The sequence below is a fragment of the Panulirus ornatus genome, chromosome 46, assembly GCF_036320965.1.
Source record: "Panulirus ornatus isolate Po-2019 chromosome 46, ASM3632096v1, whole genome shotgun sequence".
Taxonomy (NCBI): Eukaryota; Metazoa; Arthropoda; class Malacostraca; order Decapoda; family Palinuridae; genus Panulirus; species Panulirus ornatus.
Window position 1 is genome coordinate 26639204 of NC_092269.1, and position 21118 is coordinate 26660321.

Here is a 21118-nt window from a genome sequence, read left to right on the forward strand (position 1 = left end):
CACGACTTGTGATGACTGTGCACAGCTTGTGATGAATGTACACGACTTGTGATGACTGTGCACGACATGTGATAACTGTGCACGACTTGTGATGACTGTGCACGGCTTGTGATGACTGTGCACGACTTGCGATGACGGTGCACAGCTTGTGATGACTGTGCACAGCTTGTGATGACTGTGCACGACTTGTGAAGACTGTGAACGACTTGTGATGACTGTGCACGACTTGTGATGACCGTGCACGGCTTGTGATGACCGTGCACGGCTTGTGATGACCGTGCACGACTTGTGAAGACTGTGCACGGCTTGTGATGACTGTGCACGACTTGTGATGACCGTGCACGGCTTTTGATGACTGTGCACGACTTGTGATGACTGTGCACGACTTGTGATGACTGTGCACAGCTTGTGATGAATGTACATGACTTGTGATGACTGTGCACGACATGTGATAACTGTGCACGACTTGTGATGACTGTGCACGGCTTGTGATGACTGTGCACGGCTTGTAATGACTGTGCACGACTTGCGATGACGGTGCACGACTTGTGATGACTGTGCACGGCTTGTGAGGAATGTGCACAACTTGTGATGACTGCTCGGCTTTTGATGACTGTGCACGACTTGTGATGACTGTGCACGACATGTGATAACTGTGCACGACTTATGATGACTGTGCACGGCTTGTGATGACTGTGCACGACTTGCGATGACGGTGCACAGCTTGTGATGACTGTGCACAGCTTGTGATGACTGTGCACGACTTGTGAAGACTGTGAACGACTTGTGATGACTGTGCACGGCATGTGATGACTGTGCACGGCTTGTGATGACTGTGCACAGCTTGTGATGACTGTGCACGACTTATGATGACTGTGCACAGCTTGTGAAGACTGTGCACGGCTTGTGATGACTGTGCACGACTTGTGATGACCGTGCACGACTTGTGAAGACTGTGCACGGCTTGTGATGACTGTGCACGACTTGTGATGACCGTGCACGGCTTTTGATGACTGTGCACGACTTGTGATGACTGTGCACGACTTGTGATGACTGTGCACAGCTTGTGATGAATGTACATGACTTGTGATGACTGTGCACGACATGTGATAACTGTGCACGACTTGTGATGACTGTGCACGGCTTGTGATGACTGTGCACGGCTTGTAATGACTGTGCACGACTTGCGATGACGGTGCACGACTTGTGATGACTGTGCACGGCTTGTGAGGAATGTGCACAACTTGTGATGACTGCTCGGCTTTTGATGACTGTGCACGACTTGTGATGACTGTGCACGACATGTGATAACTGTGCACGACTTATGATGACTGTGCACGGCTTGTGATGACTGTGCACGACTTGCGATGACGGTGCACAGCTTGTGATGACTGTGCACAGCTTGTGATGACTGTGCACGACTTGTGAAGACTGTGAACGACTTGTGATGACTGTGCACGGCATGTGATGACTGTGCACGGCTTGTGATGACTGTGCACAGCTTGTGATGACTGTGCACGACTTATGATGACTGTGCACAGCTTGTGAAGACTGTGCACGGCTTGTGATGACTGTGCACGACTTGTGATGACCGTGCACGGCTTGTGGTGACCGTGCACGGCTTGTGATGACCGTGCACGATTTGTGAAGACTGTGCACGGCTTGTGATGACTGTGCATGACTTGTGATGACCGTGCACGGCTTGTGATGACCGTGCACGGCTTGTTATGACTTTGCACGGCTTGTGATGACCGTGCACGGCTTATGATGACTGTGCACGGCCTGTGATGACTGTGAACGACTTGTGATGACTGTGCAAAGCTGGTGATGAGTGTGCACGACTTGTGATGACTGTGCACGACTTGTGATGACCGTGCACGGCCTGTGATGACTGTGCACGGCCTGTTATGACTGTGCACGGCTTGTGATGACTGTGCACGGCTTGTGATTAACGAGCACAGTTTGTGGTAAGGGTGCACAATTTGTGACGAGTGTGCACAATTTGTGGTTAGTGTACACATTTTGTGACGAGTGTATACAGTTTGTGACGAGTGTGCACAGCTTGTGACGAGTGTACACAGTTTGTGACGAGTGTGCACAGTTTTTGACGAGTGTACACAGTTTGTGACGAGTGTGCACAGTTTGTGACGAGTGTACACAGTTTGTGACGAGTGTGCACAGTTTGTGACGAGTGTGCACAGTTTGTGACGAGTGTGCACAGCTTGTGACGAGTTTACACAGTTTGTGACGAGTGTGCACAGTTTGTGACGAGTGTGCACAGTTTGTGACGAGTGTACACAGTTTGTGACGAGTGTGCACAGTTTGTGACGAGTGTGCACAGTTTGTGACGAGTGTACACAGTTTGTGACGAGTGTGCACAGTTTGTGACGAGTGTGCACAGTTTGTGACGAGTGTACACAGTTTGTGACGAGTGTGCACAGTTTGTGACGAGTTTACACAGTTTACACGAGTTTACACAGATGGTTGCGGTGCTAGGGCTCGTGTGGCAGATGGTTGCGGTGCTGGGGCTCGTGTGGCAGATGGTTGCGGTGCTGGGGCTCGTGTGGCAGATGGTTGCGGTGCTAGGGCTCGAGTGCGCAGATGGTTGCGGTGCTGGGGCTCGTGTGGCAGATGGTTGCGGTGCTGGGGCTCGTGTGGCAGATGGTTGCGGTGCTAGGGCTCGAGTGCGCAGATGGTTGCGGTGCTGGGGCTCGTGTGGCAGATGGTTGCGGTGCTGGGGCTCGTGTGCGCAGATGGTTGCGGTGCTTAATGGTTGCGGTGCTAGGGCTCGTGTGCGCAGATGGTTGCGGTGCTGGGGCTCGTGTGGCAGATGGTTGCGGTGCTGGGGCTTCTGTGCGCAGATGGTTGCGGTGCTGGGGCTCGTGTGGCAGATGGTTGCGGTGCTGGGGCTCGTGTGGCAGATGGTTGCGGTGCTGGGGCTCGTGTGGCAGATGGTTGCGGTGCTGGGGCTTCTGTGCGCAGATGGTTGCGGTGCTGGGGCTTGTGTGGGCAGATGGTTGCGGTGCTGGGGCTCGTGTGGCAGATGGTTGCGGTGCTGGGGCTCGTGTGGGCAGATGGTTGCGGTGCTGGGGCTCGTGTGGCAGATGGTTGCGGTGCTGGGGCTCGTGTGGCAGATGGTTGCGGTGCTGGGGCTCGTGTGGCAGATGGTTGCGGTGCTGGGGCTTCTGTACGCAGATGGTTGCGGTCCTGGGGCTCGTGTGCACAGATGGTTGCGGTGCTGGGGCTCGTGTGGCAGATGGTTGCGGTGCTGGGGCTTCTGTACGCAGATGGTTGCGGTGCTGGGGCTCGTGTGCGCAGATGGTTGCGGTGCTAGGGCTCGTGTGCGCAAATGGTTGCGGTGCTGGGGCTCGTGTGGCAGATGGTTGCGGTGCTGGGGTTTCTGTGCGCAGATGGTTGCGGTGCTGGGGCTTGTGTGCGCAGATGGTTGCGGTGCTGGGGCTCGTGTGCGCAGATGGTTGCGGTGCTTAATGGTTGCGGTGCTTAATGGTTGCGGTGCTGGGGCTCGTGTGCGCAGATGGTTGCGGTGCTAGGGCTCGTGTGCGCAGATTGTTGCGGTGCTGGGGCTCGTGTGGCAGATGGTTGCGGTGCTGGGGCTCGTGTGGCAGATGGTTGCGGTGCTGGGGCTTGTGTGCGCAGATGGTTGCGGTGCTGGGGCTCGTGTGCACAGATGGTTGCGGTGCTGGGGCTCGTGTGGCAGATGGTTGCGGTGCTGGGGCTCGTGTGCGCAGATGGTTGCGGTGCTGGGGCTCGTGTGCGCAGATTGTTGCGGTGCTGGGGCTCGTGTAGCAGATGGTTGCGGTGCTGGGGCTCGTGTGGGCAGATGGTTGCGGTGCTGGAGCTCGTGTGGCAGATGGTTGCGGTGCTGGGGCTCGTGTGGCAGATGGTTGCGGTGCTGGGGCTCGTGTGGCAGATGGTTGCGGTGCTGGGGCTCGTGTGGCAGATGGTTGCGGTGCTGGGGCTCGTGTGGCAGATGGTTGCGGTGCTGGGGCTCGTATGCGCAGATGGTTGCGGTGCTGGGGCTCGTGTGGCAGATGGTTGCGGTGCTGGGGCTCGTGTGCGCAGATGGTTGCGGTGCTTAATGGTTGCGGTGCTTAATGGTTGCGGTGCTGGGGCTCGTGTGCGCAGATGGTTGCGGTGCTAGGGCTCGTGTGCGCAGATTGTTGCGGTGCTGGGGCTCGTGTGGCAGATGGTTGCGGTGCTGGGGCTCGTGTGGCAGATGGTTGCGGTGCTGGGGCTTGTGTGCGCAGATGGTTGCGGTGCTGGGGCTCGTGTGCAAAGATGGTTGCGGTGCTGGGGCTCGTGTGCACAGATGGTTGCGGTGCTGGGGCTCGTGTGCGCAGATGGTTGCGGTGCTGGGGCTCGTGTGCGCAGATTGTTGCGGTGCTGGGGCTCGTGTGGCAGATGGTTGCGGTGCTGGGGCTCGTGTGGGCAGATGGTTGCGGTGCTGGAGCTCGTGTGGCAGATGGTTGCGGTGCTGGGGCTCGTGTGGCAGATGGTTGCGGTGCTGGGGCTCGTGTGGCAGATGGTTGCGGTGCTGGGGCTCGTGTGGCAGATGGTTGCGGTGCTGGGGCTCGTGTGGCAGATGGTTGCGGTGCTGGGGCTCGTGTGCGCAGATGGTTGCGGTGCTGGGGCTCGTGTGGCAGATGGTTGCGGTGCTGGGGCTCGTGTGCGCAGATGGTTGCGGTGCTGGGGCTCGTGTGGCAGATGGTTGCGGTGCTGGGGCTCGTGTGGCAGATGGTTGCGGTGCTGGGGCTCGTGTGGCAGATGGTTGCGGTGCTGGGGCTCGTGTGGCAGATGGTTGCGGTGCTGGGGCTCGTGTCGCAGATGGTTGCGGTGCTGGGGCCTCGTGTGGCAGATGGTTGCGGTGCTGGAGCTCGTGTGCGCAGATGGTTGCGGTGCTGGGGCTCGTGTGGCAAGATGGTTGCGGTGCTGGGGCTCGTGTGCGCAGATGGTTGCGGTGCTGGGGCTGTGTGCGCAGATGGTTTCGGTGCTGGGGCTTCGTGTGCGCAGATGGTTGCGGTGCTAGGGGGCTCGTGTGCGCAGATGGTTGCGGTGCTAGGGCTCGTGTGCGCAATGGTTGCGGTGCTGGGGCTCGTGTGGCAGATGGTTGCGGTGCTGGGGGCTCTGTGCGCAGATGGTTGCGGTGCTGGGTCTCGTGTGCGCAGATGGTTGGCGGTGCTGGGGCTCGTGTGCGCAGATGGTTGCGGTGCTGGAGGCTTCGTGTGCATAATGGTTGCGGTGCTGGGGCTCGTGTGCGCAGATGGTTGCGGTGCTAGGGCTCGTGTGCGCAGATTGTTGCGGGTGCTGGGGCTCGTGTGGCAGATGGTTGCGGTGCTGGGGCTCGTGTGGCAGATGGTTGCGGTGCTGGCAGATGGTTGCGGTGCTGGGGCTCGTGTGGCAGATGGTTGCGGTGCTGGGGCTCGTGTGGCAGATGGTTGCGGTGCTGGGGCTCGTGTGCGCAGATGGTTGCGGTGCTGGGGCTCGTGTGGGCAGATGGTTGCGGTGCTGGGGCTTGTGTGGGCAGATGGTTGCGGTGCTAGGGCTCGTGTGCGCAGATGGTTGCGGTGCTGGGGCTCGTGTGGCAGATGGTTGCGGTGCTAGGGCTCGAGTGCGCAGATGGTTGCGGTGCTGGGGCTCGTGTGGCAGATGGTTGCGGTGCTGGGGCTCGTGTGGCAGATGGTTGCGGTGCTGGGGCTCGTGTGGCAGATGGTTGCCGTGCTGGGGCTCGTGTGGGCAGGCGTCAGCACCTGGGAACGCCGTGTTCTTCACTACACTGCGTACAAGATGAGAACTTTGATGTGGAGGTCAAGCGACGACTTCTATCCATCGTAAGATTTGCTTCCCTCAGGCGTGGATGGTCTCCACAGGGAAGGTCTCTGTTACCAGCGGTTCCCCCAGGGATGGTCTCTATTATCTATCATCGATAGTCCTCTCAGGGATGGTCTCTGTTATCGACAGTTCCCTTAGTGATGGTTTCTTACGAGTTGACAGTCTCGTCAAGGATGGTCTCTTACCGATGGTCTCCCCAGGGAGGGTCTGTTACCGACAGTCCCCTCAACGATGGTCTCTATTACCAAAGATCCTCCTAGGGATGGTCCCTGTCGCCTTCATCATGTATTACGCACATTTCACATCTCCCCACCTCCCGTATATAACCTGCAATGAGCAGGTCATAATAGAATTCCCTTTGCATGTCTGTCTGTCCACGTGAAAATGTAAAAGATTTTGCTTCTGTTATGTGATGGTGGAAGAAGCGATGATCACTTTTATCCGTAAACCTAATAACTGAGGTCTACTATGACCTAGGTAGGTTTGACGGCAGACATGCACCAGTAGGCAACTGGAGCAGTCTGGTGGTATTCACGACGCGCTACACACCTCCTATGATCTTCATTGAAAGGCCAAAGGATGAAAGACGACCAGGATCGGTTCCCTGTGAAGGAGTTCGTGAATAATAAGAAGGGGTTTCGTAATGCTCCGACCATCGTGCAAGATTGTGGATATGTCTTCGTGCGATGAAAGGACGTCTTCGGGAATGATGCAATCCAGCCGCCAATATGCGGTTCATACAGGCAGATGGGAAAGATGGAAGAGGACGCAGGAATAGATGACAGCTGAAGCGAGGAACACGACGGCAGTCTACAGACGTGTCGTCGGAAGGCGACCTAACCACATGAAGTCTGATCTGTACCCTAAACAGACCCCTGGATTGTAGTAGTGAGAGCGACGCATGCTATACGGATGTCCTCTGTTGACAGTTCCTACATGCAGAACACAGGTCACTCTTTCCAGCGGGCAATAGATAACATAAATGCGAGACCAAAGCATCACATCTGTTTACCCAAATGAGGCACTAGTCATTGACTGAAGGTCGTACCTGAGGTGCTTAGCCACGAGAAACAGCGAAAGTTCTGGTCTGAGAGATGGTCATAGTCCAGACTTGTGTGACGTCGGGACATGAAACCGCAGGTTGGAGTGAGTTATTAAACCTGGGAGGAAAGTGGTGCATAAAATGGAAATACACCAAGTGGCAGAGCTTCTGGATACCTTTCTGACATCGTCTCGTCGAGTAACCAGGTGCAAAATGCGGCTAGATGCTGGAGAGAAAATCTTGCAGATGGAAAATTTCTGATGCAGAATTGCACACTCAAAAGAAAACGGAGAAAAAAAAAATATGAAGTTAGCTATTATTCCATTTCTGAGAAAAGCCAAAAATGTGAGCGAGTGTTTGTTCTTTGAAGACAAGACTGGAGGTTACTGTGTCGGAGAAATGCTACAGCATCTCTTGCTGGGTCCTGCATGGACCACGGACCACCTAGAGGTTAGAGGGAAAGTCATCTCGTACTGAATGACATCACAGACTCCCTGTGAAGGAGTTCGTGAATAATAAGAAGGGGTTTCGTAATGCTCTGACCATCGTGCAAGATTGTGGATATGTCTTCGGGTCGTGCCTGACCCGAACCACAGGGTCCACTTACACCTCGGTCACAACTGAACCACGGGGACCAGGTGCACATCAAGCTGCACCGGACCACAGGAATCACGTACACGTCAGTCGGGCCCAGACCACACAGACCATGAACATTAAGGTTTAGACCATATATATATATATATATATATATATATATATATATATATATATATATATATATATACATATATATATATATCATACAAAGCTCCAACAGCCAGGATCGAACCTGGGACCCCTTGTGCAAGAGGCAGGCATGCTAACCGCTAGGCTAAGGGACTGTATAATAGGAAACAACTATTCGAAATACTAAGTACTCGAATACCCTTCGTCTCACAATGGTGAGCAACGGGGTCTATCGGTTGTTTCCGAACAGAACACATAGCCAGCTGATAGCGTTTTACCGAACCTGACCGTGCAACGCGGAGTTATATGAATACGAATAAAGTGGATATGAACGCGCACCTCGTATTCATATAACTCCAAGTGGAATCAGGACAGGGTAAACATGTTGAATATTTGTACATATCTCCAAACAATGAAAAAACACCCATCTTTATTGTGTTAGACTTAAGAAGTTGTGTTCTTAGAACAGAAAGAAAAAGATTTCGGGACAAATATATATATATATATATATATATATATATATATATATATATATATATATATAAAATACGTGGGAAGTATTCTTTCCCCCTATCCCCAGGGATAATATATATATATATATATATATATATATATATATATATATATATATATATATATATATATATATATATATTATTATTATTATTATTTTATTATACTTTGTCGCTGTCTCCCGCGTTTGCGAGGTATATATATATATATATATATATATATATATATATATATATATATATATATATATATATATATATATATATTTGTCCCGAAATCTTTTTCTTTCTGTTCTAAGAACACAACTTCTTAAGTCTAACACAATAAAGATGGGTGTTTTTTTATTGTTTGGAGATATGTACAAATATTCAACATGTTTACCCTGTCCTGATTCCACTTGGAGTTATATGAATACGAGGTGCGCGTTCATATCCACTTTATTCGTATTCATATAACTTTGTCGCTGTCTCCCGCGTTTGCGAGGTATATATATATATATATATATATATATATATATATATATATATATATATATATATATATATATATATATATATGGGAGCGGGGGGCTGGAAATCCTCCCCTCTGCCTTTTTTTTTTTTTTTTTTTTTTCCAAAGGAAGGAACAGAGAAGGGGGCTGGATGAGGATGTTTCCTCAGAGGCCCAGTCCTCTGTTCTTAACGCTACCTCGCTGACGCGGGAAACGGCGAATAGTATGGAAAAAATATATATATATATATATATATATATATATATATATATATATATATATATATATATATATTATCCCTGGGGATAGGGGAGAAAGAATACTTCCCACGTATTCCCTGCGTGTCGTAGAAGGCTACTAAAAGGGGAGGGAGCGGGTGGCTGGAAATCCTCCCCTCTCTTCTTTTTTTTTTCCAAAAGAAGGAACAGAGAAGGGGGCCAGGTGAGGATATTCCCTCAAAGGCCCAGTCCTCTGTTCTTAACGCTACCTCGCTAACGCGGGAAATGGCGAATAGTATGAAAGATATATATGAGTCCACGGGGAAATGAAACACTTCCAGTTCCCAAGTGCACTTTCGTGTAATAATCACATCATCAGGGGACATACAGGAAAGAGAATTATAAAATTCAGTTGATATACAAGGAATAGACGTAGCTAGGACGCCATTTGGTTCAGGCAACACAACAACACTCAAAATATGTTGCCAAATATCAAATGCTTACAAGGCAGGTCAACGTGCACTACGAGAGATCGTCTCCAGAAACATCAACCACACAAAATGCAACAGCAAAATCAAGACAGCTGTCTACTGCAAAAAGAAACAACACATCAAAAAAAAACAATTGACCTCATGATGAACAGCCAGATGTATGAGAAGACATGGTTACATGGCAAGAATCCAACGTAGTTTATCAATTGAATGTCAACATAGACACCGTGAGCGCTTTACCACCATGACGCACATGGGAAGCACAATTTGTCGAGAAGGCTTACCATACCCACACATACAAGAAGCCTCCATCAAACGATAGATTACGAAGACACATAACACACAAGCGTCAACTGTTCATTCTAGTAGGATAATGCACGATGTAAACCAGTCAAGACTCATATTATCATATTACCAAGACTCATATCATCAAGGAATAATAACCTAAACTCAAAAACCCGGACACGGGCCAAGACTAGATACTACAACTACATACGATAGCACAACACAACAGCCAGTGAGCACACAGCGCTACATGCACGTACGCACTTAGCCTCGCCCAGCTGATCCAGTACTGACCTCTAAACACGCTCCTTCAGATGGTTTGAGGGTTTGAAAAGGGTATAAGCAATCGCGGTTAATTTTCAAGTTATTTCATTGTTTGTGTTAAGTTTCAAACAAAGAAAAAACTGCTTTGAAATAGTTACGTAAACAACGGAGTAATGCTGATTGAAAAGAGTCTATCTTCACCTGTCTGAAAAATCCGATCAACCGAAAACGAGTCTGGCCAGACTGACGTCACTACATGCACACATAATGGCGGTCGATATGGCGACAAGACATAGCGACTCGAGCTCCAGCGAAGCTTTAGACATATATATGTCTGATGGCTCATCGATTTTTGAGGATCCTGACAACGGAGATGTCCAGCTGGGGACCCAACCATACCTTTTAAGCCGGAAGACTCCACGACACAATGTAGCCCCGCGCACGAAGGAGACGCACGACACTTGGGGGATAACGATTGGTACGAAATATATTTGTGACAAGAAATACGTTAAGATGTATTCTCGAATTATAAATATTTGAATTTATATATCGTCAAAATTTAGATGGGGATACATTTTTATGTATCGCTCCTTACGTTGAATTTGATACAGGTTAGGCATGGTAGCCGAATGACCTATCGTTTTACACGTACAAGGGCAGTTATATGCAAAATGACCTTCAATACACTGCCAATCAGAGCATCCCCTTCAAACTACATTCATGTGTACTGACACAATACTTTAGAATTACAACATCCGCTCCGTAACAAGTTGCATTACTACTGTAGAAAAGGATTTCATAATTTGACAAAGTTATCATCATCATATTGACAGGTGTTTCTGTGGTCACTCTCCCACAATGACGATCATCACCGAGACAATTTGCTGCCATGAAATCCCATAGGTTATGGCGGTGTTGATGTAGTGACGTCACAGCGAAAGCGCCAGTAAAACCGAACGATTAGAAAAAACCGTTCCAGTGTGACACGCAGCATTGCCATAATATATATATATATATATATATATATATATATATATATATATATATATATATATATATATATATATAATCCCTGGGGATAGGGGATTAAGAATACTTCCCACGTATTCCCTGCGTGTCGTAGAAGAAAACTAAAAGGGGAGGGAGCGGGGGGCTTGAAATCCTCCCCTCTCGTTTTTTTTTACTTTTCTAAAAGAAGGAAAAGAGTGGGGCCAGGTGAGGATATTCCCTCAAAGGCCCAGTCCTCTGTTCTTAACGCTGCCTCGCTAATGCGGGAAATGGCGAATAGTTTGAAAGAAAAAGAAAGATATATATATATATATATATATATATATATATATATATATATATATATATATATATATATATATATATATATATATATATATATATATCTTTCTTTCTTTTAAACTATTCGCCATTTCCCGCGTTAGCGAGGTAGCGTTAGGAACAGAGGACTGGGCCTTTTTTGGAATATCCTCACCTGGCCCCCTCTGTTCCTTCTTTTGGAAAAAAAAAAAAAAAAAAACGAGAGGGGAGGATTTCCAGCCCCCCGCTCCCTCCCCTTTTAGTCGCCTTCTACGACACGCAGGGAATACGTGAGAAGTGTTCTTAATCCCCTATCCCCAGGGATAATATATATATATATATATATAAATATATATTTATATATATATATATATATATATATATATATATATATATATATATATATATATATATATATATTCTTTTTTTCTTTTACACTATTCGCCATTTCCCGCGTTAGCGAGGTAGCGTTAAGAACAGAGGACTGGGCCTTTGTGCAATATCCTCACCTGGCCCCACTCTGTTCCTTCTTTTGGAAAAGTAAAAAAAAAACGAGAGGGGAGGATTTCCAGCCCCCCGCTCCCTCCCCTTTTAGTCGCCTTCTACGACACGCAGAGAATACGTGGGAAGCATTCTTAGTCCCCTATCCCAGGGATGATATATATATATATATATATATATATATATATATATATATATATATATATATATATATATATATATATATATATATATATATATATATATATATATATAAGAGTGGGAGGTGGGTTGATTAAAAAGGGTAGTGAGTGGTGGGATGAAGAAGTAAGATTATTAGTGAAAGAGAAGAGAGAGGCATTTGGACGAATTTTGCAGGGAAAGAATGCAGTTGAGTGGGAGATGTATAAAAGAAAGAGACAGGAGGTCAAGAGAAAGGTGCAAGAGGTGAAAAAGAGGGCAAATGAGAGTTGGGGTGAGAGAGTATCATTAAAATTTAGGGAGAATAAAAAGATGTTCTGGAAGGAGGTAAATAAAGTGCGTAAGACAAGGGAGCAAATGGGAACTTCAGTGAAGGGCGCAAATGGGGAGGTGATAACAAGTAGTGGTGATGTGAGAAGGAGATGGAGTGAGTATTTTGAAGGTTTGTTGAATGTGTTTGATGATAGAGTGGCAGATATAGGGTGTTTTGGTCGAGGTGGTGTGCAAAGTGAGAGGGTTAGGGAAAATGATTTGGTAAACAGAGAAGAGGTAGTAAAAGCTTTGCGGAAGATGAAAGCCGGCAAGGCAGCAGGTTTGGATGGTATTGCAGTGGAATTTATTAAAAAAGGGGGTGACTGTATTATTGACTGGTTGGTAAGGTTATTTAATGTATGTATGACTCATGGTGAGGTGCCTGAGGATTGGCGGAATGCGTGCATAGTGCCATTGTACAAAGGCAAAGGGGATAAGAGTGAGTGCTCAAATTACAGAGGTATAAGTTTGTTGAGTATTCCTGGTAAATTATATGGGAGGGTATTGATTGAGAGGGTGAAGGCATGTACAGAGCATCAGATTGGGGAAGAGCAGTGTATTTTCAGAAGTGGTAGAGGATGTGTGGATCAGGTGTTTGCTTTGAAGAATGTATGTGAGAAATACTTAGAAAAGCAAATGGATTTGTATGTAGCATTTATGGATCTGGAGAAGGCATATGATAGGGTTGATAGAGATGCTCTGTGGAAGGTATTAAGAATATGTGGTGTGGGAGGCAAGTTGTTAGAAGCAGTGAAAAGTTTTTATCGAGGATGTAAGGCATGTGTACGTGTAGGAAGAGAGGAAAGTGATTGGTTCTCAGTGAATGTAGGTTTGCGGCAGGGGTGTGTGATGTCTCCATGGTTGTTTAATTTGTTTATGGATGGGGTTGTTAGGTAGGTGAATGCAAGAGTTTTGGAAAGAGGGGCAAGTATGAAGTCTGTTGGGGATGAGAGTGCTTGGGAAGTGAGTCAGTTGTTGTTCGCTGATGATACAGGGCTGGTGGCTGATTCATGTGAGAAACTGCAGAAGCTGGTGACTGAGTTTGGTAAAGTGTGTGAAAGAAGAAAGTTAAGAGTAAATGTGAATAAGAGCAAGGTTATTAGGTACAGTAGGGTTGAGGGTCAAGTCAATTGGGAGGTAGGTTTCAATGGAGAAAAACTGGAGGAAATAAAGTGTTTTAGATATCTGGGAGTGGATCTGGCAGCGGATGGAACCATGGAAGCGGAAGTGGATCATAGGGTGGGGGAGGGGGCAAAAATCCTGGGAGCCTTGAAGAATGTGTGGAAGTCGAGAACATTATCTCGGAAAGCAAAAATGGGTATGTTTGAAGGAATAGTGGTTCCAACAATGTTGTATGGTTGCGAGGCGTGGGCTATGGATAGAGTTGTGTGCAGGAGGATGGATGTGTTGGAAATGAGATGTTTGAGGACAATGTGGTATGTGAGGTGGTTTGATCGAGTAAGTAACGTAAGGGTAACAGAATGTGTGGAAATAAAAGAGCGTGGTTGAGAGAGCAGAAGAGGGTGTTTTGAAATGGTTTGGGCACGTTGAAAGAATGAGTGAGGAAAGATTGACCAAGAGGATATATGTGTCGGAGGTGGAGGGAACGAGGAGAAGTAGGAGACCAAATTGGAGGTGGAAAGATGGAGTGAAAAAGATTTTGTGTGATCGGGGCCTGAACATGCAGGAGGGTGAAAGGAGGGCAAGGAATAGAGTGAATTGGATCGATGTGGTATACCGGGGTTGACGTGCTGTCAGTGGATTGAATCAGGGCATGTGAAGCGTCTGGGGTAAACCATGGAAAGCTTTGTAGGTATGTATATTTGCGTGTGTGGACGTATGTATATACATGTGTATGGGGGTGGGTTGGGCCATTTCTTTCGTCTGTTTCCTTGCGCTACCTCGCAAACGCGGGAGACAGCGGCAAAAAAAAAGAAAAAAAATATATATGCATATATATATATATATATATATATATATATATATATATATATATATATATATATATATATATATATATTTATTTATTTATTATACTTTTTCGCTGTCTCCCGCGTTAGCGAGGTAGTGCAAGGAAACACACGAAAGAATGCCCCAACCCACCCACATACACGTGTATTTCCATACATGTCCACACACACACACATATACATACCTATACATCTCAACACACAGACATAAACATATATACACATGTACATAATTCATACTGTCTGCCTTTATTCATTCTCGTCCCCACCCCACCACACATGAAATGACAACCCCCTCCCCCCGCATGTGCACGCGGTAGTGCTAGGAAAAGACAACAAAGGCCACATTCGTTCACACTCAGTCTCTAGCTGTCATGTATAATGCACCGAAACCACAGCTCCCTTCCGCATACAGGCCCCACGAAACTTTCCATGGTCTACCCCAGACGCATCACATGCCCTGGTTCAATCCATTGACAGCACGTCTACCCCAGTATACCACATCGTTCCAATTCACTCTATTCCTTACACGCGTTTAACCCTCCTGCATGTTCAGGCCCAGATCACTCAAAATCTTTTTCACTCCATCTTTCCACCTCCAATTTGGTCTCCCACTTCTCGTTCCCTCCACCTCTGACACAATCTCTCATCACTCATTCTCTAGATGTGACCAAACCATTTCAAAACACCCTCCTCTGCTCTCTCAACCACACTCTTTTTATTACCACATATCTCTCTTATCCTTTCAGTACTTACTCGATCAAACCACCTCACACCACACATTGTCCTCAAACAACTCATTTCCAGCACATCCACCCTCCTACGCACAACTCTATCCATAGCCCACGCCTCTCAAGCATATAACATTGTTGGAACCACTATTCCTTCAAACATACCCATCTTTGCTTTCCAAGATAACGTTCTCGACTTCCACACGTTTTTGAACGCTCCCAGAACTTTCGCCCCCTCCCCCACCCGATGACTCACTTCCGCTTCCATGGTTCCATTCGCTGCCAAATCCACTCCCAGATATCTAAAACACTTCACTTCCTCCAGTTTTTCTCCATTCAAACTTACCTCCTAATTGACTTGTCCATCAACCCTACTGTACCTAATAACCTTGCTCTTCTTCACATTTACTCTCAGCTTTCTTCTTTCACACACTTTACCAAACTCAGTCACCAGCTTCTGCAGTTTCTTACTAGAATCAGTCACCAGCTTATGCAGTTTCTTACCCGAATCAGCCACCAGCGCTGTATCATCAGCGAACAACAACTGACTCACTTCTCAAGCTCTCTCATCCACAACAGACTGCAACTTTCCCCCCTTTCCAAAACTCTTGCATTCACCTCCCTAACAACCCCATCCATAAACAAATTAAACAACCACGGAGACATCACGAACCCCGGCCGCAATCCAACTTTCACTGCGAACCAATCACTCTCCTATCTTCCCAGTCGTACACATGCTTTACATCCTCGATATAAACTTTTCACTGCTTTTAACAACTTGCTTCCCACACCATACATCAATAATATCTTCCACAGACCATCTCTATCAACTCTATCATATGCCTCCTCCAGATCCATAAATGCTACATACAAATCCATTTGCTTTTCTAAGTATTTCTCACATACATTCTTCAAGGCAAACACCTGATCCACACATCCTCTACCACTTCTGAAACCACACTGCTCTTCCCCAATCTGAAGCTCTGTACATGCCTTCACCCTCTCAATCAATAATCTCCCATTTAATTTCCCAGGAATACTCAACAAACTTATAACTCTGTAATTTGAGCACTCACTTTTATCCCCTTTGCCTGTGTACAATGGCACTATGCAAGCATTCCGCCAATCATCAGGCACCTCACCATGAGTCATACATACATTAAATAACCTTACCAACCAGTCAAGAAATCAGTCACCCCCTTTTTTAATTAATCCACTGCAATACCATCCAAACCCGCTGACTTGCCGGCTTTCATCCTCCGCAAAGCTTTTACTACCTCTTCTCTGTTTACCAAATCATTCTCCCTAACCCTCTCACTTTGCACACCACCTCGACCAAAACACCCTATATCTGCCACTCTATCATCAAACACATTCAACAAACCTTCAAAATACTCATTCCATCTCCTTCTCAAATTACTAATACTTGCCATCACCTCCCCATTAGCCCCCTTCACTGATGTTCCCATTTGTTCCTTTGTCTTATGACCTTTATTTACCTCCTTCCAAAACATCTTTTTATTCTCCCTAAAATTTAATGATACTCTGTTACCACAACTCTCATTTGCCCTCTTTTTCACCTCTTGCACCTTTCTCTTGACCTTCTGTTTCTTTCTTTTATACATATCCCGGTCATTTGCATTATTTCTCTGCAAAATTAGTCAAATGCCTCTCTCTTCTCTTTCACTAATAATCTTACTTCTTCATCCCATCACACACTATCCTTTCTAATCTGCCCACCTCCCACGCCTCTCATGCCACAAGCATCGTTTGCGCAAGCCATCACTGCTTTCCTAAATACATCCCATTTCTCCCCCACTCTCCTTACGTCCTTTGTTTTTAACTTCTTCCATTGTGTATTCAGTCTCTCCTGGTACTTCCTCACACAAGTCTCCTTCCCAAGCTCACTTACTCTCACCATTCTCTTCACCCCAATATTCTCTTTTCTTTTCTGGAAACCTCTAAATATCTTCACCTTCGCCTCCACAATATAATGATCAGACATCCCTCCAGTTGCATCTCTCAGCACAATAACATCCAAAAGTCACTCTTTTGCGCGTCTGTCAATTAACATGTAATCCAATAAGGCTCTCTGGCCATCTCTCCTACTTACATATGTATACTTATGTATATCTCTCTTTTTAAACCAGGTATTCCCAATCACCAGTCCTTTTTCAGCACATAAATCTACAAGCTCTTCAACATTTCCATTTACAACACTGAACACCCCATGTTCACCAATTATTCCCTCAACTGCCACATTACTCACCTTTTCATTCAAATCACCCATTAATATAACCCAGTCTCATGCATCAAAACTACTAACACACTCACTCAGGAATATATATATATATATATATATATATATATATATATATATATATATATATATATATATATATATATATATATATATATATACATATATATATATATATATATATATATATATATGTATATATATATATATATATATATATATATATATATATATATATATATATATATATATATATATATATATATCTTTCTCTCAAACTATTCGCCATTTCCCGCATTAGCAAGGTAGCGTTAAGAACAGAGGACTGGACCTCTTAGGGAATATCCTCACCTGGCCCCCTTCTCTGTTCCTTCTTTTGGAAAATTAAAAAAAAAACAAGAGGGGAGGATTTCCAGCCCCTCGCTCCCTCCCCTTTTAGTCGCCTTCTACGACACGCAGGGAATACGTGGGAAGTATTCTTTTTCCCCTATCGCCAGGGATAATATATATATATATATATATATATATATATATATATATATATATATATATATATATATAAATATTTTTTTTTTTATATACTTTGTCGCTGTCTCCCGCGTTTGCGAGGTAGCGCAAGGAAACAGACGAAAGAAATGGCCCCCCCCCCCCCCATACATATGTATATACATAAGTCCACACACGCAAATATACATACCTACACAGCTTTCCATGGTTTACCCCAGACGCTTCACATGCCTTGATTCAATCCACTGACAGCACGTCAACCCCGGTATACCACATCGCTCCAATTCACTCTATTCCTTGCCCTCCTTTCACCCTCCTGCATGTTCAGGCCCCGATCACACAAAATCTTTTTCACTCCATCTTTCCACCTCCAATTTGGTCTCCCTCTTCTCCTCGTTCCCTCCACCTCCGACACATATATCCTCTTGGTCAATCTTTCCTCACTCATTCTCTCCATGTGCCCAAACCACTTCAAAACACCCTCTTCTGCTCTCTCAACCACGCTCTTTTTATTTCCACACATCTCTCTTACCCTTACGTTACTCACTCGATCAAACCACCTCACACCACACATTGTCCTCAAACATCTCATTTCCAGCACATCCATCCTCCTGCGCACAACTCTATCCATAGCCCACGCCTCGCAACCATACAACATTGTTGGAACCACTATTCCTTCAAACATACCCATTTTTGCTTTCCGAGATAATGTTCTCGACTTCCACACATTCTTCAAGGCTCCCAGGATTTTTCGCCCCCTCCCCCACCCTATGATCCACTTCCGCTTCCATGGTTCCATCCGCTGCCAGATCCACTCCCAGATATCTAAAACACTTCACTTCCTCCAGTTTTTCTCCATTCAAACCTACCTCCCAATTGACTTGACCCTCAACCCTACTGTACCTAATAACCTTGCTCTTATTCACATTTACTCTTAACTTTCTTCTTCCACACACTTTACCAAACTCAGTCACCAGCTTCTGCAGTTTCTCACATGAATCAGCCACCAGCGCTGTATCATCAGCGAACAACAACTGACTCACTTCCCAAGCTCTCTCATCCCCAACAGACTTCATACTTGCCCCTCTTTCCAAAACTCTTGCATTTACCTCCCTAACAACCCCATCTATAAACAAATTAAACAACCATGGAGACATCACACACCCCTGCCGCAAACCTACATTCACTGAGAACCAATCACTTTCCTCTCTTCCTACACGTACACATGCCTTACATCCTCGATAAAAACTTTTCACTGCTTCTAACAACTTTCCTCCCACACCATATATTCTTAATACCTTCCACAGAGCATCTCTATCAACTCTATCATATGCCTTCTCCAGATCCATAAATGCTACATACAAATCCATTTGCTTTTCTAAGTATTTCTCACATACATTCTTCAAAGCAAACACCTGATCCACACATCCTCTACCACTTCTGAAACCACACTGCTCTTCCCCAATCTGATGCTCTGTACATGCCTTCACCCTCTCAATCAATACCCTCCCATATAATTTACCAGGAATACTCAACAAACTTATACCTCTGTAATTTGAGCACTCACTCTTATCCCCTTTGCCTTTGTACAATGGCACTATGCACGCATTCCGCCAATCCTCAGGCACCTCACCATGAGTCATACATACATTAAATAACCTTACCAACCAGTCAACAATACAGTCACCCCCTTTTTTAATAAATTCCACTGCAATACCATCCAAACCTGCTGCCTTGCCGGCTTTCATCTTCCGCAAAGCTTTCACTACCTCTTCTCTGTTTACCAAATCATTTTCGCTAACCCTCTCACTTTGCACACCACCTCGACCAAAACACCCTATATCTGCCACTCTATCATCAAACACATTCAACAAACCTTCAAAATACTCACTCCATCTCCTTCTCACATCACCACTACTTGTTATCACTTCCCCATTTGCGCCCTTCACTGAAGTTCCCATTTGCTCCCTTGTCTTACGCACTTTATTTACCTCCTTCCAGAACATCTTTTTATTCTCCCTAAAATTTAATGATACTCTCTCACCCCAACTCTCATTTGCCCTTTTTTTCACCTCTTGCACCTTTCTCTTGACCTCCTGTCTCTTTCTTTTATACATCTCACACTCAATTGCATTTTTTCCCTGCAAAAATCGTCCAAATGCCTCTCTCTTCTCTTTCACTAATACTCTTACTTCTTCATCCCACCACTTTCTACCCTTTCTAATCAACCCACCTCCCACTCTTCTCATGCCACAAGCATCTTTTGCGCAATCCATCACTGATTCCCTAAATACATCCCATTCTTCCCCCACTCCCCTTGCTTCCATTGTTCTCACCTTTTTCCATTCTGTACTCAGTCTCTCCTGGTACTTCCTCACACAGGTCTCCTTCACAAGCTCACTTACTCTCACCACCCTCTTCACCCCAACATTCACTCTTCTTTTCTGAAAACCCATACAAATCTTCACCTTAGCCTCCACAAGATAATGATCAGACATCCCTCCAGTTGCACCTCTCAGCACATTAACATACAAAAGTCTCTCTTTCGCACGCCTGTCAATTAACACGTAATCCAATAACGCTCTCTGGCCATCTCTCCTACTTACATACGTATACTTATGTATATCTCGCTTTTTAAACCAGGTATTCCCAATCATCAGTCCTTTTTCAGCAGATAAATCTACAAGCTCTTCACCATTTCCATTTACAACACTGAACACCCCATGTATACCAATTATTCCCTCAACTGCCACATTACTCACCTTTGCATTCAAATCACCCATCACTATAACCCGGTCTCGTGCATCAAAACCACTAACACACTCATTCAGCTGCTCCCAAAACACTTGCCTCTCTTGATCTTTCTTCTCATGCCCAGGTGCATATGCACCAATAATCACCCACCTCTCTCCATCAACTTTCAGTTTTACCCATATTAATCGAGAATTTACTTTCTTACACTCTATCACATACTCCCACAACTCCTGTTTCAGGAGTATTGCTACTCCTTCCCTTGCTCTTGTCCTCTCACTAACCCCTGACTTTACTCCCCAGACATTCCCAAACCACTCTTCCCCTTTACCCTTGAGCTTCGTTTCACTCAGAGGAAAAACATCCAGGTTCCTTTCCTCAAATATACTACCTATCTCTCCTTTTTTCACATCTTGGTTACATCCACACACATTTAGGCACCCCACTCTGAGCCTTCGAGGAGGATGAGCACTCCCCGCGTGACTCCTTCTGTTTCCCATTTTAGAAAGTTAATACAAGGAGGGGAGGATTTCTGGCCCCCCGCTCCCGTCCCCTCTAGTCGCTTTCTACGACACGCGAGGAATACGTGGGAAGTATTCTTTCACCCCTATCCCCAGGGATAATATATATATATATATATATATATATATATATATATATATATATATATTTTATTTTATTACACTTTGTCGCTGTCTCCCGCGTTTGCGAGGTAGCGC

General features: G+C 45.9%; 1 protein-coding gene across 1 annotated transcript in view; it reads right to left on the minus strand.

The window, feature by feature from the left end:
* LOC139763339 (substance-K receptor-like) overlaps positions 1–21118 on the minus strand; it is a 571743-nt gene that overhangs the window by 285305 nt on the left and 265320 nt on the right. The window lies entirely within an intron of this gene.